This window comes from Telopea speciosissima, chromosome 2, assembly GCF_018873765.1.
Source record: "Telopea speciosissima isolate NSW1024214 ecotype Mountain lineage chromosome 2, Tspe_v1, whole genome shotgun sequence".
In the NCBI taxonomy this organism is placed as follows: Eukaryota; Viridiplantae; Streptophyta; class Magnoliopsida; order Proteales; family Proteaceae; genus Telopea; species Telopea speciosissima.
This window is the reverse complement of record NC_057917.1, coordinates 7087438-7102454: the sequence shown is the minus strand read 5'-3', so window position 1 is coordinate 7102454 and position 15017 is coordinate 7087438. Positions and strand designations below refer to the sequence as shown.

Genomic DNA, 15017 nt, shown 5'->3' with positions numbered 1-15017 from the left:
ATAGTGAAGGTAGAAATTCTTTCCCCATGGGTGAAAAGAAACTGACCCGGAGAAGAAATAGGCCCAGGTCCAATGCCATTTAGGTTTTTATGGGCCGTGTAGCCCATGAACACATTGGAACTTTGAAATGTATGAAATGAAAGTTGCTGTCTTGATTCTTGCTTCGTCTTAGCCTCTTAGGTCTCGCCGCCTCAGTCCTTCAGGGTTTATCAATCTCATTGTGTCGCTGGTGGTGAGTGAATCGCTGCGTCGTCTTCTTCTTCTTCTTTGCTGGTGTCAACTCTGCACCGAGGAGAAAACTAGTTTTTCAACTTCAGATTCAGTCGCTAGTTAGTTTTTTGTTTTGTTTAATTGTTTGTATTTCTTAGCTTTACGTTCTCTCTTTCTTCAAAATCTAGGGTTTTTGTTTCCCTTCCCTGGCAGTAGACTTGTAGGGTTTCTGGGGCTATTCTCGTCATGTACCTCTACAGCCTCACCCTGCAAAGAGCCACGGGCGTTGTCTGTGCCACCAATGGAAATTTCGTCGGTGGGAAATCTCAAGAGATTGTTGTGGCTAGAGGTGAAGTTCTTGATCTTTTGCGACCTGACGAGAATGGCAAGATCCAGACTATTCTTTCCGTGGAGGTCTTTGGTGCTATCCGCTCTTTAGCCCAGTTTAGGGTAACTGGTTCTCAGAAAGATTACATCGTCGTTGGCTCCGATTCCGGCTGAATCGTGATACTCGAGTATAACAAAAAGAAGAATGTTTTCGATAAAATCCATCAAGAGACTTTTGGGAAATCGGGTTGTCGTCGCATTGTTCCGGGGCAATACCTGGCTGTTGATCCCAAGGGCCGTGCCGTAATGCTTGCTGCTTGCGAGAAGTAGAAGCTCGTTTACGTATTGAACAGCGATACTGCTGCGAGGCTGACCATCTCTTCACCTTTAGAAGCCCATAAGTCTCACACCATTGTGTATTCCGTTTGCGGTGTTAATTGCGGTTTTGATAACCCCATTTTTGCTGCGATTGAGCTTGATTACTCTGAAGCTGATCAGGATTTTACAGGGCAGGCAGCAAACGAGGCTCAGAAACACCTTACCTTCTATGAGCTAGACCTTGGCCTTAACCATGTCTCCAGAAATTGGTCGGGACCGATTGACAATGGCGCCAACATGCTTGTCACGGTTCCTTGGGGTGGCGATGGCCCTAGTGGTGTCCTTGTCTGTGCTGAGAACTTTGTTATTTATAAGAACCAAGGCCACCCTGATGTTCGGGCTGTTATTCCTAGACGAGCTGATTTACCTGCTGTGCGTGGGGTGCTTATAGTATCTGCTGCTACTCACAGGCAGAAGTCCATGTTCTTTTTTTTGTTGCACACAGAGTATGGGGATGTATTTAAGGTCACACTAGAACACGAAAAAGACCACGAAAATGAACGTGTTACAGAGCTGAGGATTAAGTATTTTGATACAATGCCAGTTACCGCCGCAATGTGTGTTCTGAAAACTTGGTTTCTATTTGCTGCTTCAGAGTTTGGGAATCATGCTTTGTATCAGTTTAAGGCGATAGGAGATGATGCGGATGTGGAATCTTCATCAGCTACACTGATGGAAACGGAAGAAGGTTTCCAACCTGTATTCTTCCAGCCTAGGGGTCTTAAGAATCTTGTGAGAATTGACCAAGTTGAGAGCTTGATGCCAGTCATGGACATGAAGGTTAATAATGTCTTTGAGAAAGAGACCCCTCAGATTTTCACACTTTGTGGTCGAGGCCCTCGTTCTTCTTTGCGGATACTGAGACCAGGTTTGGCCATCAGTGAGATGGCTTTATCCCAACTCCCTGGTATTCCGAGTGCTGTTTGGACAGTGAAGAAGAATTTGAATGATGAATTTGATGCTTACATTGTTGTCTCATTCGCTAATGCAACCCTTGTGCTTTCAATTGGTGAGACGGTTGAAGAAGTTAGTGATAGTGGGTTTCTTGACACTACGCCATCTCTTGCTGTTTCTCTGTTAGGAGACGATTCTCTAATGCAAGTTCATCCCAATGGTATTAGGCATATAAGAGAAGATGGGCGTATTAATGAGTGGAAAACTCCAGGGAAAAGGACGATTGTGAAGGTTGCCTCCAATAGGCTTCAAGTGGTCATTGCTCTAAGTGGAGGGGAGCTTATCTATTTTGAGATGGACATGGCAGGTCTGTTGATGGAGGTTGAAAAACATGAAATGTCGGGTGATGTAGCTTGTCTAGACATTGCTCCAGTACCTGAAGGACGGCAGAGGTCTCGTTTCCTTGCAGTTGGGTCATATGACAATACGATCCGCATCCTATCTTTGATTCCTGATGATTGTATGCAGGTTTTGAGTGTGCAGAGTGTGTCGTCTCCTCCAGAGTCTCTCCTCTTACTCGAAGTGCAGGCATCTATTGGTGGCGAGGATAGTGCTGATCACCCAGCTAGTGTTTTTCTTAATGCAGGTTTACAGAATGGTGTTCTGTTCAGAAGTAGTTGATATGGTGACTGGTCAGCTTTCCGGTACCCGTTCCCGCTTCTTAGGACTGCGAGCCCCCAAACTTTTCTCTTGTATTGTGAGAGGAAGGCGGGCGATGCTTTGTCTGTCGAGTCGGCCTTGGCTTGGTTATATTCATCCAGGGCATTTCTTGTTGACTCCCCTTTCATATGAGACTCTTGAATATGCTGCCTCATTTTCATCTGATCAGTGTGCGGAAGGTGTTGTTGCTGTTGCTGGGGATGCATTAAGAGTTTGCACAATTGAACGGCTGGGAGAGACATTCAATGAAATTGTGATACCTGTGAGATATACTCCAAGAAAGTTTGTCTTTCACCCCAAGCGGAAACTGTTGGTTACGATTGAGAGTGATCAGGGGGCATTTACTGCAGAAGAGCGTGAAGCTGCAAGAAAGGAATTCTTGGAGGCTGCTGGGATGGGGGAGAATGCAAATGGTAATATGGAACAGATGGAAAATGGTGGTGATGATGAGGATAAGGATGATCCTCTTTCTGATGAGCAGTATGGCTATCCAAAGGCAGAGTCGGACAAGTGGGTGTCTTGCATCAGAGTTCTCGATCCAAGGAGTGCAAACACAATCTGTCTGTTAGAGCTCCAGGATAATGAGGCTGCATTTAGTATCTGTACTGTAAATTTTCATGACAAGGAATATGGAACTCTCTTGGCAGTTGGTACAGCAAAAGCATTGCAGTTTTGGCCCAAGAAAAGATTTACAGCAGGATTCATTCATATCTATAGATTTGTGGAGGATGGGAAATCCCTTGAACTTCTGCACAAGACGCAAGTAGAGGGCATTCCTCTTGCTTTGTGCCAATTCCAAGGAAGATTACTTGCTGGAATTGGACCTCTACTCAGATTATATGATCTAGGGAAGAGGAGATTGCTCAGAAATGTGAAAATAAGCTTTTCCCCAACACAATTATCTCTATTCACACATACCGTGACCGGATTTATGTTGGTGATATCCAAGAGGTATGTTCCTTATGAGTCCAGCTTGCGTGTCTCTGTATGTGATGCAGAAACTATTTGTTAGCGTATATTTGTTATTCTGTATGGTCTTCGTAATGGTTTGGAAAGGAATGCAATAAGACCTCCTGAGGTTTAAGCATGAGGCATAACGCTTAGGCACACAGTGGCGCAGTACAATCACGCAAGCACATGCACAAAAAAGACATGCAACAGAGATCCACATGTCAAGCATCACAAAAAAGGAAAGTCAAGAAGCATTAGAAACACTTCCTAAACTAAAGTAAAAATCTTTTTGTTTTCTCATGTACAGAAAACCAAATATCATCATCTCGTAGAGAAGGTAGTTGAAAATTAAGATTGTAGATTCTGGTTCTGGAGAATGGGCACAAGTAATATATCAACAGGCAAAGAGTGAAAAAAGTAGTTTGGTGACACAGTATAGTACAGACATTAGCGTAAAACCAGTAGACATTTATTAGAGAAACCCTAGAATGTGGATCTTGTGGAATAGGGCATCAAATAGGATTTAGAAAACCCTAAATATGCCAACAAGTCTGCCCCCTTCCTTTCCATATCTTAGTTTGGCTTTATTATTTCTTTTACTTCCAATGGCACAAAAACTTGCCTACTTTTGTGAAGCAACCAGTGGGTTTCTTCTCATCATTCCTTCTAATGATTCATGGGGTTGAAATTTTACAGCCTTGTATGACTGGATTTGAAAACAAATTAAACATGACCCTCAATTTCATGAGAGGTAGTTTACCTAAGTGAGCAACAAGCTGGATATGAACTGATTTTATAGATCTTCACCATGCTATGTAGCACTTTAATTTGGATAATAAAAGAGAAAAGGATGCACGTGGTTTGGAAGATTCCAGTTTCAATATCACATTTGCTGATGACCAATGCATTATGAAAGAAAAGATCAATGGTCATGATTTTCCCTAGCACTGCAACTTGGGCTTGTTTCAGCTGCTTAATTTGGTTTTAAAGTTTGGACCCTGAGCTGCATTTGAATTGTGGGCTTTAGGCCTTTAGCAATTAAAGTGACCCATGCCTTAAATTGTTTACCATCTTTTCATCATATATTCCTTTTCCTAGAATATTAATAGTCTAAATTCTTGGTTTAGTGTTGCGACATAGGGTGAATTGTTGTAATGCTAGCTTTTTTCTTCTCTTTATTTTTTTAATGCTCATTTTTAGTTGTGTGGGGGGGGGGGGGGGAGAGGGTTTTTTCTTTTCTTTTTTTTCTTTCTTTTTTTTTTTTTTTGGGGGGGGGGAAGAGGAAGTGGGTAGATTGGCACTTTCTATGGGCCGTTACTCTTTTGAATTTTAGGCTTCTTGTCTATTGTTGTTGGTGCTGTAATTTACTCCTTGTATCTCAGGTTTTTTTTTTTTTTTTTGAAGTCAATAAATTTCTTTGGTTCTCTATCAAGGGAAAAATTCAGAGTTTTGATCTTGGGGTTCTTCCTTTTTGACATGACCCAACTGATCCAGTTTGCAGCATTATTTCTCTTTGATGCAATATTCATTTTATTTTTTAACTTATATACTGAACCTGCGTTGGTGCTTTCCTTTACAGTCATTCCGTTACTGCAAGTACAGACGGGATGAGAATCAACTTCATATATTTGCAGATGAAAGCCCTATATCTCTCATCACAGTTGTCAAGGCAGCGTTTAGGTAATTTGAAAGCAAATATTCAAAAATAATCTAATTGGTGGAAATCCCAAGAAAAAAATTATATAATTGAAGATATGAAAAAAATAACTGTGGGCTGGCAGTGTAGGGTATGCTCTACTACATGTTTTTTTTTTTAATTTCTCTCTCCTAAAAAAAATAAAAAATTGAAATTGCGTATATCAGTTACCCTTGAAAATTAAATTATATATATATTAAAAAAAAGGAAAATGATCCTGACACTGACAGTGTCATGCGCCCTCTCATATTCTCTCACCTCCTCGATCGCCACTCTACCCCAGTATATGATGAGTTCAGATCTGCTACCCACATGGGGACGGGTGGGGACAGATCTGAACCCTCCATGGGGGTGGGGGACCCTCCTCTAGGGTGTGGGACCCATGCCCCATGGAGGGGTCAGATCAGTCCCCACCCGTCCCCATGTGGGTAGCTGGTCCGAATTCGTATTTGATCCATTACCCACCCCCTCTGTTCCCTTTAGGTGTGTGTGGGGATTCCATCCCACGCCGTTGGTGATCCCTGCCCTAAAGTGATATATAGGAAGAAAGAGAGAGGAAGAGAGCAAACAATAATCTTCAATAATTGACACATGACACGTGAAAATATATAACAATAAGCAACAAATACAAATGGGAAAGTGTTTGTTTTTCTCAATGGGTTGCCCCATAAATGTGACATTATACCAAACAGAGACGAAATTTGGTTGCTGCCCGGGTTGCAGTCATGTTCCTGTTGCTCCAATCGTATGCATCAACTTGAAATCCCTTAGGGTATTTTGGGAAATACTAAAACCTAAGGAAGTATTTGTAAACCCAAATGGGAAGGAAATTATTCCAAGTTGACGCTTGCGATTAGGTTCCGTTTGGTTGCAAGGGAAATTAAAGGGAAAGGAAGGAAAATTTTCATATTTAAAGAAGGAATTTTTGTAATAATTACCCCATGTGATAATATCAATAACTCCAAATCATTCCATATTTGGTTATTAAATTCCAGTTTACTTTGCATCCAATTCCCTTTGATTTAAAATGTAAAATAAATATTACATGTGAAATATATCTTTAACATATATGGTAAGAAATTTAAGTAGTTTATACAATCACATGGGATAATGATTACAAAAATTTCTTTTTTAGGTTTGAAAATTTTCTCTTCCCTCCCCTTTAATTCCCCTTGCAACCAAACGGAGCCTTAGGGACAGCAGGAACATGGTTGCAGCAAAAAATTTTCCACCAAACAGACCATCATATTAGCTTAATTGTGCAAGTAATCACTGAACGTGCGTTGCGAATGGACTCATAGCAGTCAATTCTAAGGATCGTAGCCATATCTTACTAACACTAACAGAAAGCGGCCGTTCACGTCAGGCTCCGAAGGAATTGTTGATTCCATTGCTTGTACTTTTCTTTTATTCATCGAGATTGGGTTGGTGTTCAGTGTACCGTATTGTATCAAAAAGAATGCATTGGATGGATGCCTGGGCATTGAGAAGGAAGGACGCTTTCATAGGCGAAAGGCCATGGGAAGATACCGTCTGTGATCCATGGATCTCCAATCAAGAAACCGTATCCAAGCTCCGTGGCTAATCTGCGCTCTTTGGACTTTCAAACTTAGCGAAGCTACCAGTCTATCACTTTTTCAACTACTTCATGTTTATTATGTTGGTTATAATCTTTTAATTAAGGTGGGAGCAGTTAATATATAAGTATTGATGCTTTTGTCACCCTTCAAAATTTGGTAAGCTATTGAGACACCGATCAGTAGAATATGGAAAAGACTACCTAGGGGATTAGAGATATGGGGTTTTAAAGGGTTAAATACGTGTACCCCTAAAATGCATCCAATATTCCTCATACCCCCTAAGTTTTTGACAAGTCCACCCCATCTCTGAAAATTCCACGTACCATCCCTACTTTATCCCCCCCCCAAAGCTATTTAAGTCCACATCAAGCATTAAATACTAAAAAATGATCAAACTATCCTTTTTTTTTTTCTATCTTTTCTAAAATTTGAAAAGACCTAATTACTCTGATCTATTTGCTAAAATTTGTAAAAATCAAAATGCCCTCATCTTCCCCCCAAATCATTATTCTTTTACATACCCAATGCCACCAACACCACCACCACTAACACCATCACCATCACCATCGTGAAGCCCCACCTCCAACTCCTCCACCCTTACCAATTCCACGACCGAGTCTCCCTCCCTTGTTTATTCCTCCTCCACCTCTATCAGTTTTTCTCTCCCCCGGAGCGCAGGCCGTTAATTGCGGATCAATCTTTTGTTTCCCTTTCCATCCATCGACGTTCTTAATCTCTCGAATCTAGATTGGCCAAGGACCGTAGACAAATCCTGTAATGCTTTTCACCTTTTAAGAATTATAGTTTTTTTTTATTTTTTTATTTCCTTTCTTACAAACGAAGATGGAACTGAAATTTGTATTCGAAACCCTTCCACCATTAAACATTACTGATTACAATAGAATTATTTTTGATGATTTTTTTTAAAATTATTCGTTATTGCATCTAGTTTGTATGTTTATTATTGATTCTGAACAGTTGTGCATGCCTTATTCTGCATATGCTGATCGCGTCGGATTTGTCATCCGGTGGAGCAGACTTGGTTGCTCCAGGCATGACCGTGCTGTTATTGCTTGGGAATTTGTGTGTAACAAAGAGGGTTTCCGAGTAGCTGATAAGCGTAATAAGGCCAGATCGAAGCCACGGGCAACCACGAGGGTAGGTTGCAAGGCAATGATGTCCGCAAAGAAACTAAATTATGGAAAATGGGTTATTTCAAAATTTGTGAAGGAGCACAGTCATCCACTAATTATTCTTGGTAAAGGTGGAGTTGGAGGTGATGGAAGAGGAATAGGCAAGGGAGGGGAACTGGGTGGTGGAATTGGTAAGGGTAGAGGAGTTGGAGGTGATGCTGGAGGTGGGGCTTTACGATGGTGATGGTGTTAATGGTGGGTGGTGGTGGTGGTAGTATTGGGTATGTAAAAGAAGATGATGATTTGGGGAAGTTGAGGGCATTTTGGTCTTTTCAAATTTTAGCAAATAGGTCAAGGTAATTAGTTTTTTTTAAATTTTAGAAAAGATAGAAGAAAGGGTAGTTTGGTCATTTTATAGCATTTAATGTCTGGTCTCAACTTAAATGGCTTTAGGGGGTAAAGTAGGGGTGGTACGTGGAATTTTAGGGGTGGTACGTGAACTTGTCAGAACCTTAGGAGGTACGAGGAATATTGGGTGCATTTTAGAGGTATGCGTATTTAATCCGGTTTTAAAAGACAAAAGAAAATAATAATTGAGGCTTTAACACTGTGCTCTGTGCACAAGACCTACTAAACAGAGAGAAGACATTTCTAGTACGGAAAATTATCGCCCCCAGTACTACTGGGGGTGCTGTGCGCATTGTGCTGCACAGCACCGCCCATGTGTGCACAGTGGGCCCCACCGTGCACACATGGGTGGTATTGCGCCGCACGATGCGCACAGCACCCCAATAGTACTGGGGGCGATAAAGGTCCTTTCTAGTACATTACGTTTATTATTGGGGAAAATTTTCAAGGACACCCCCTATAAATGAATCGTATATCACGGACACCCCAAAAAATCCCAAAATTACACAGACATTCTTTATTTTTTTTATTTTATATCTACTTAGTCCACTCCGTTAGGTCTTAGCAGTTAAGTCCCTGCTAACTCTTTTATAATGGCGACATTACCCTTCTAATAGGGTGAACTCCCCATAATATCCTTAAGGGTAAAAGTGTAAAACCCCAATACAAACACCATTCTTTCTCAACTGGGCTTCCGTCTTCCGTCAAACTCAGGGACGTCTTATATCTAGCCCTTCCCCTTTATTTCTTCTCTTATGTTCTCTTCTTATTCGTTTCTTCTTTCCTGCTTCTTGCTCCTTCCTCCTTCCTCTTCCATCTTCCTCTTTTCTTCGTGCTATACTGCTATTGTTTGTCAGTTCTGTTACAACGGTACTCGCAGCATAGTTAATCTGATCGATCTACAAACAATCGCTAACTCCGTTGGTTGGTGGCACTGCAAGTTGGTGCATGCCCCTAGGAGGTCAAGGGTTTGACTCTCCTAGTTTGCATTTGTGCCCAAAAAAGGCACATTTACCCCCCCCTCCCCCTTAGTTGTAGATTGTGGGCTTGTCTTAGCCTTCCCCTTAGCTTGTAGTTGGCCTATAAGCCCTTAAGTAAGATAGACCCAAAAAAAAAAAAATCGGCCCTAACCTTTTAAACCCCAAATATGTTGTGCTAAATACCTACCCAAGGTATTAGGCACCAATCTATGTGGAATCTGGTGCCTGATACTTAAGTGGGCTGTGGGAAACAAATCGAGTTTTAGATCTGATATCCCTTGTTCCGCCAGGTATAATTTTAGTAGCTTGATATTAAATTCTGGGTTGTTCTTTCGGATGGTTTGGAACTGGATTCAAAAGGGTATTGTGTTAGGATTCATGCCCTGAAATCTCACTTCAATCGAACTTATTATGAAGAAGTTCTTACATCTGGAGCAGAACTAGGTAACCGCCCCCCGTTTCTGGGTTTGGTTCTGCTGCCGATTTGGTGCTACCCTTCTCGCGAAACCTTCCTCTGAATGATGGATTATGGTTTTTTATTGCAATCCATAATGGGGTAGGGATCATTCGTTTATTTAAGAAAAGAAAGCAAAATCGAACTGGATAGGTAGATTTAGGGCTGCTAGATAGGAAATGGAAAGAAATGATGGCGGCTTGCGATTAGAGTCAAGGAGAGAGGGAAAATGAAGAAGAAAATAGTCCGATTGAATTTGATAATGGTGGCTTTTGTGAAGGGAAACTTGGCTTCAGTGGTTTAGGAAGCACTCGGCAAGCAGATGCATTTGAGAGGTAGAGGGAAGCACTCAGCAAGCCTATGCAATCGAAGTGTCTTTCTCGTTTCTGCGAAGAATCTGCAGAAATCAAGTGATGGAGATTGGGGTTGGATTCGAAAATTACAGAGGGGTAGAGGAAGGGGGAGCCAGAGCCAGAGAAGTCGGGGAAGGCCGGAAGGGAGAGGAGAGTCTAAGCAGAGGAGGGGGAGGGGTGTCGGAGACGTCCGACGGAGAAGGAGAGGGATAGGGAGACGAGAGCAAAATTACACAGAAGAAAAAAAAATCTGAAGTAGAATGAAAAGTTTATGGAAGGCAAAAGTGGAAAAAGAAACTTGGTTATAATAATGTTGTAACCACCTTGGTACAATCAGATTAACCCTTTAAATAACTAATGGGGTTAAAAAGGACATTTCAACTTTGGGTGCTAACTGTGCTTAATGTCGGGAGAAGGTTGATATCTTGACATTTTTTTGGGGTGTCCATGATATACGATGTATTTTCAGGGGGTGTCCATGAAATTTTCATTTATTATTATAATATGGGGAAAGTTTCCATACATGGCTATGTAAGCCGTGTATGTGAGAGGGTGGGAGTTTCAAGATATTAATTAATGGGTGGGGGTTTATGACTTTTCCAACTCTTTGTGATAGGGGACACGATCGTGCATGCCTACACGGCCGTGTATGAAACTTTTTCCATTATAATATTGAAACAATTTATATATTGTATAAAAAAAATGCACCCATTGAAGAGCCTTCTGCCTTGCAAGGTCTCGGAAGGGTCATAATGTATGTAGTCTTACTCCCACTTTACGAAAAAGCTATTTCCTTATTCAAATATGCAACGATTAACTCACAATGAAGAAATTTTATCATTGTGCTGAGATCCACCCTCTAATAAGAATTATGGGTATCTAGCATTATAAATATCCTTATCTTTTTTAAAGGACAGTTAAGGTAGAACCAGAATAAAATGGAAAGCAACATACTGTAAGGTTGGATCGAAAAAGGTTGATTCTATTTATTCCCCCAATCTTACCTATTGTAACTATGAACCTATGAACCTAGAACACGATCTTTAGAAGGAGACAAGACATTTCTTATACATTAGTTTTGAGGTATAATATCAATAGGATTTATGGTATCTCGTATATTAGCCTACGTCAGTTCTCGTATAGTAGCCTACGCCAGTATTCTCATGTGTCTATCTCTCTCGTCCTTAAAATAAAGGGACAGCGATATCTTGAAATATGGAGAGGAGAGAAATAGACTCATGGGAGTGCTGGCGTAGGCTACACTCCCGTACAGAGTTCTTTCTCTCATATATATATTTTTAGGTCAAATGTTCTCTCTGCAGGGGGCACAGACTGTGCCCAAACACATGGGGTGGGCAAAATGACCTCCCCACCCCCTATATGGCACAAATACCCAGCCCATGTGTCTAGGCATAGTCTGTGCTACTGCACAGAGAACATCAGCCCATATTTTTTATGGAAAGTACGTAAAGGTATAACCAGATTGCTCCATTGTGACCAAGTGGTCATAGGTTGAAGTATCTAGAAACAGTTTTTCCGCATAGTGGGGATAAGGTTGCATACATTATGACTCTCCCCAGACCTCACAATGGTGGAAGCCTTGGGTATGCCCTTTTTTTTTTTTTTTAAACGATAAAGGTATAATCAGATTCCAGCAACGAGCACAACAGAATATTATGGAGGGTGGACTGAAAAAGGTATGATTCTACAACTTTATTCCTACAATTGTAATTATCAAATCATGGGTACATAAAGACCAGAGCCCCAAAGAAGAGAAAGGACAGAATAATTTTTTTTTAAGAAAAAAAAATTAAAAAAGAAGAAGAAGTCATCTAGCTAGCTACTAGTTCTTCTCTTCTTTAAATCTTTGTGATGGTTTCCTTCCTTTGTTCCTTCCTTTTTCTTCAAGAGAATGGTTATAGGGATCGTTATCGTCTACGGTTCCTGACCGGTGTGGTTTCTTAGTTTCTCTTACAAGAGGGGGGTGGGATCCACCCGGGGCACCTGACCGAACACTCTGCTCAGGTGGGGTCCACCCTCCTCTTGTGAGAGGCACTAGGAAACCGCACCGGTCAGGGAACCGCATAAAAAAAAAATTCATGGTTATAGTGTACCCATGATTTACGAAGAGGCTATTTCCTTATTAAAATCTGCAACAATTAAGTCATAATGGAGCAATCTTACAATTGTGCCGAGATCCACCCTCTAATACGATTTATGGGTGTCTGCCATTATAAATATTCTTATGTTTTTCAAAGGAAAGTTAAGGTAAACCAGAATCCATTGAAAGCAACATAATGTAAGGTTGGATTGAAAAAGGTTGATTCTATATATACAACTTTATATATTCCCCCAACTTTAGTTTCGAGGTATAATATCGATAGGATTTATGGTATCAGCTGGTGCTCCTATAAATATCCCTAGAAGCAGCTTTTTGGAGTGTACCCTAAGCCGGCACTCCCATGTGTCTATTTCTCTCCTCCTCAAAATAAAGGGATAGAGGTGTCTTTTCATATGGGAAAGAGAGAGAGAGATAGACTCATGTGAATGCTAGCGTAGGCCACACTCCCAAACGAAGTTCTTTTTTTCCATATATATTACATACATGAAGGTATAACCAGATTGCTCCATTGTGACCAAGTGGTCACGCATTCAAGTCTTTAAAACATTCTTTTTGCGAAGTGGAGGTAAAGTTGCGTACATTATGATCCTTCCCAGACCCCACAGTGGCAAACCCTCGTGCACTGGATTTGCCCCCCCCCCCCCTCCTCCCCTTCTCCCCTTTTTTAAACGTCAAGATAGAACCAGATTCCAGCAATAAGCACAACAAAATATAATGGAGGGTTGATTGAAAAAGGTTGATTCTACAACTTTATTCCCACAAATGTAATTATCAGATAATCATGGGTAAATAAAGACCAGAGCACCAAAGAAGAGAAGGCATAGAAGAAATAAAAAAATAAAAAAAAAGAAGTCATCTTGCTAGCTACTAGTTCTTCTCTTCTTTAATCTTTGTGTTGGTTTCCTTCCTTCTTCTCCAAGAGCTAGAATGGTTATAGTGAGGGACTTTGAATACAAATTTCGATCGATAGTTGATGCGGAATCGCTAGGAAAGTTTGCTGTAAAGATGCACAACAAGAAGACTGGGAAAAAAATGGTGTTCAAGAATTTGATTACGTGGTCAGCCCTAAGCAGCTATAATAACGGCAGTACCGAAGATGCTATCTTTCTTGCGGCAAAGGATGGAAGAGACATTAAATTATGCACAGCCATAGTTCATAGTTCCCGTTCCCTACAGGAGCTCGGAAGGTTCGAGATACTCTTCACCTGTGATGATTTGAACCCAAATTTATCATCTTCAGATCTCAATAATAATTATTTCCAGGAGCTTAAAAATTTCACTGTCACTCAGTCTCCAATGTTGTACCCAAACAATACTGCTGGTAATTACTATTCCCTCAATTCCGTGTGGACCAAACACGACCAAGATGAAATCAAGTATTATTGTCTCTTAATCTCCCAATTGAATCAAGAAGCGCAGTGGGATCATTATCTTGCCATCATCTCGGTGGAGAAGCAGTCCCGGAAGCTTATAGACTTCAAGTACCTTTTTTAGCTATGAAATTTATGATGATAATTATGTCAACTATATATAATGTAATATGTAACAAATAAAAGGAAGGACCCTAGCCACCTCATGCTCGATCATGAGCTCCACTCCACTCCACTCGGGGATTATCATCTTCGATCTGCACCGTTTGATGCACTTTAAAGTCATGCATGCATGCCTTGTACGTACTTAATAGCTATATAATCTATGGCAAATACATATGTTGTGTAATAAATAAATAAAGGTTTTGTCTAATTAAGATCTAGTTTAGCTATTACATATATATGGTTGGATACCTGTATAATGAGACTTCTGCTTTTTCTCCATTCTTCTAAGTTTTTTCTATTGGAAAAGGCTGGGTATGCTAATGGTATACCGTAAACTAACACCCTATGTACTCTCTATTTCTCTCTTCTCCCCTTTGATATGACTTCTTTAATTACATGTCTCTCTCTCTCTCTCTCTCTTCCTCCTTTTGAGGGGTAAGAGAGAGAGAGAAAAAAAAAAACATGGGAAGCCGAAGCCGAAAATGATGATGTTGTCTGTTTCTCATTTAAGAGGAGAGCAATTTCCTCTCTAATTTGAAGGAGTTTGATAAGAAGGCATTGATCGAGTTCAGATCAAATTTGGAAGGAGCAAACCTTAAAACCAAGCTCTTTAAAATGGAGATAGCCAAGAAGGAAAAGAAGAAAGAGGAGGTAAATTACCCAGAGGGGTAATCTGGGTTTTTTTTTTTTTTAATTATATGGAAGAAGGGGAGATGAAACTTTATAATTTTTTGGGAAATCCAAAAAGAAGTTCAAGGTAGGGGACTTTTAGTAAATATACCAATATAGAATGTAGGGAAGTTAATTAATTGCCACCTTTTTTGTATACCCTCTGAAAAAGACTTTTGAGTTTTTTTTTATTAGGTACGTACTCCACATTAGATGCCTATATCTTACAAAGATCTGTTATTTTTCCTAACATCACAAGATATCGATTCTAGTACTTGGACATATGCTATGTCTCTTCCAACCGTTGGATAAAGATGACATGTCTTGATTACTCACATGTCAAATTTTCAAGTTTAATTCAAAAAATACTTTCTTTTGTATTGGCACTCATCTCTTGTATGTCCATGCATGTATACTGATACTCTAGTCATTACTATGAACTCTCCCAACTTTGCGAGGTAACAAATGGCTTGTTTAGACTGTAGATTAAAAAATACCCATAAGAAACAAAGCTCACAACTACCAATCAGGTCCAAATATGTTAAACGCGGCACAGAGAAATGAAGGGACGACTCTAGAATGGACCTGAAACTCAATAAACCTTATA

General features: G+C 40.4%; 1 pseudogene; it reads left to right on the top strand.

The window, feature by feature from the left end:
* Positions 1-270: 270 nt before the first annotated feature.
* Positions 271-10070, top strand: LOC122649801 (annotated as a pseudogene).
* Positions 10071-15017: the final 4947 nt, after the last annotated feature.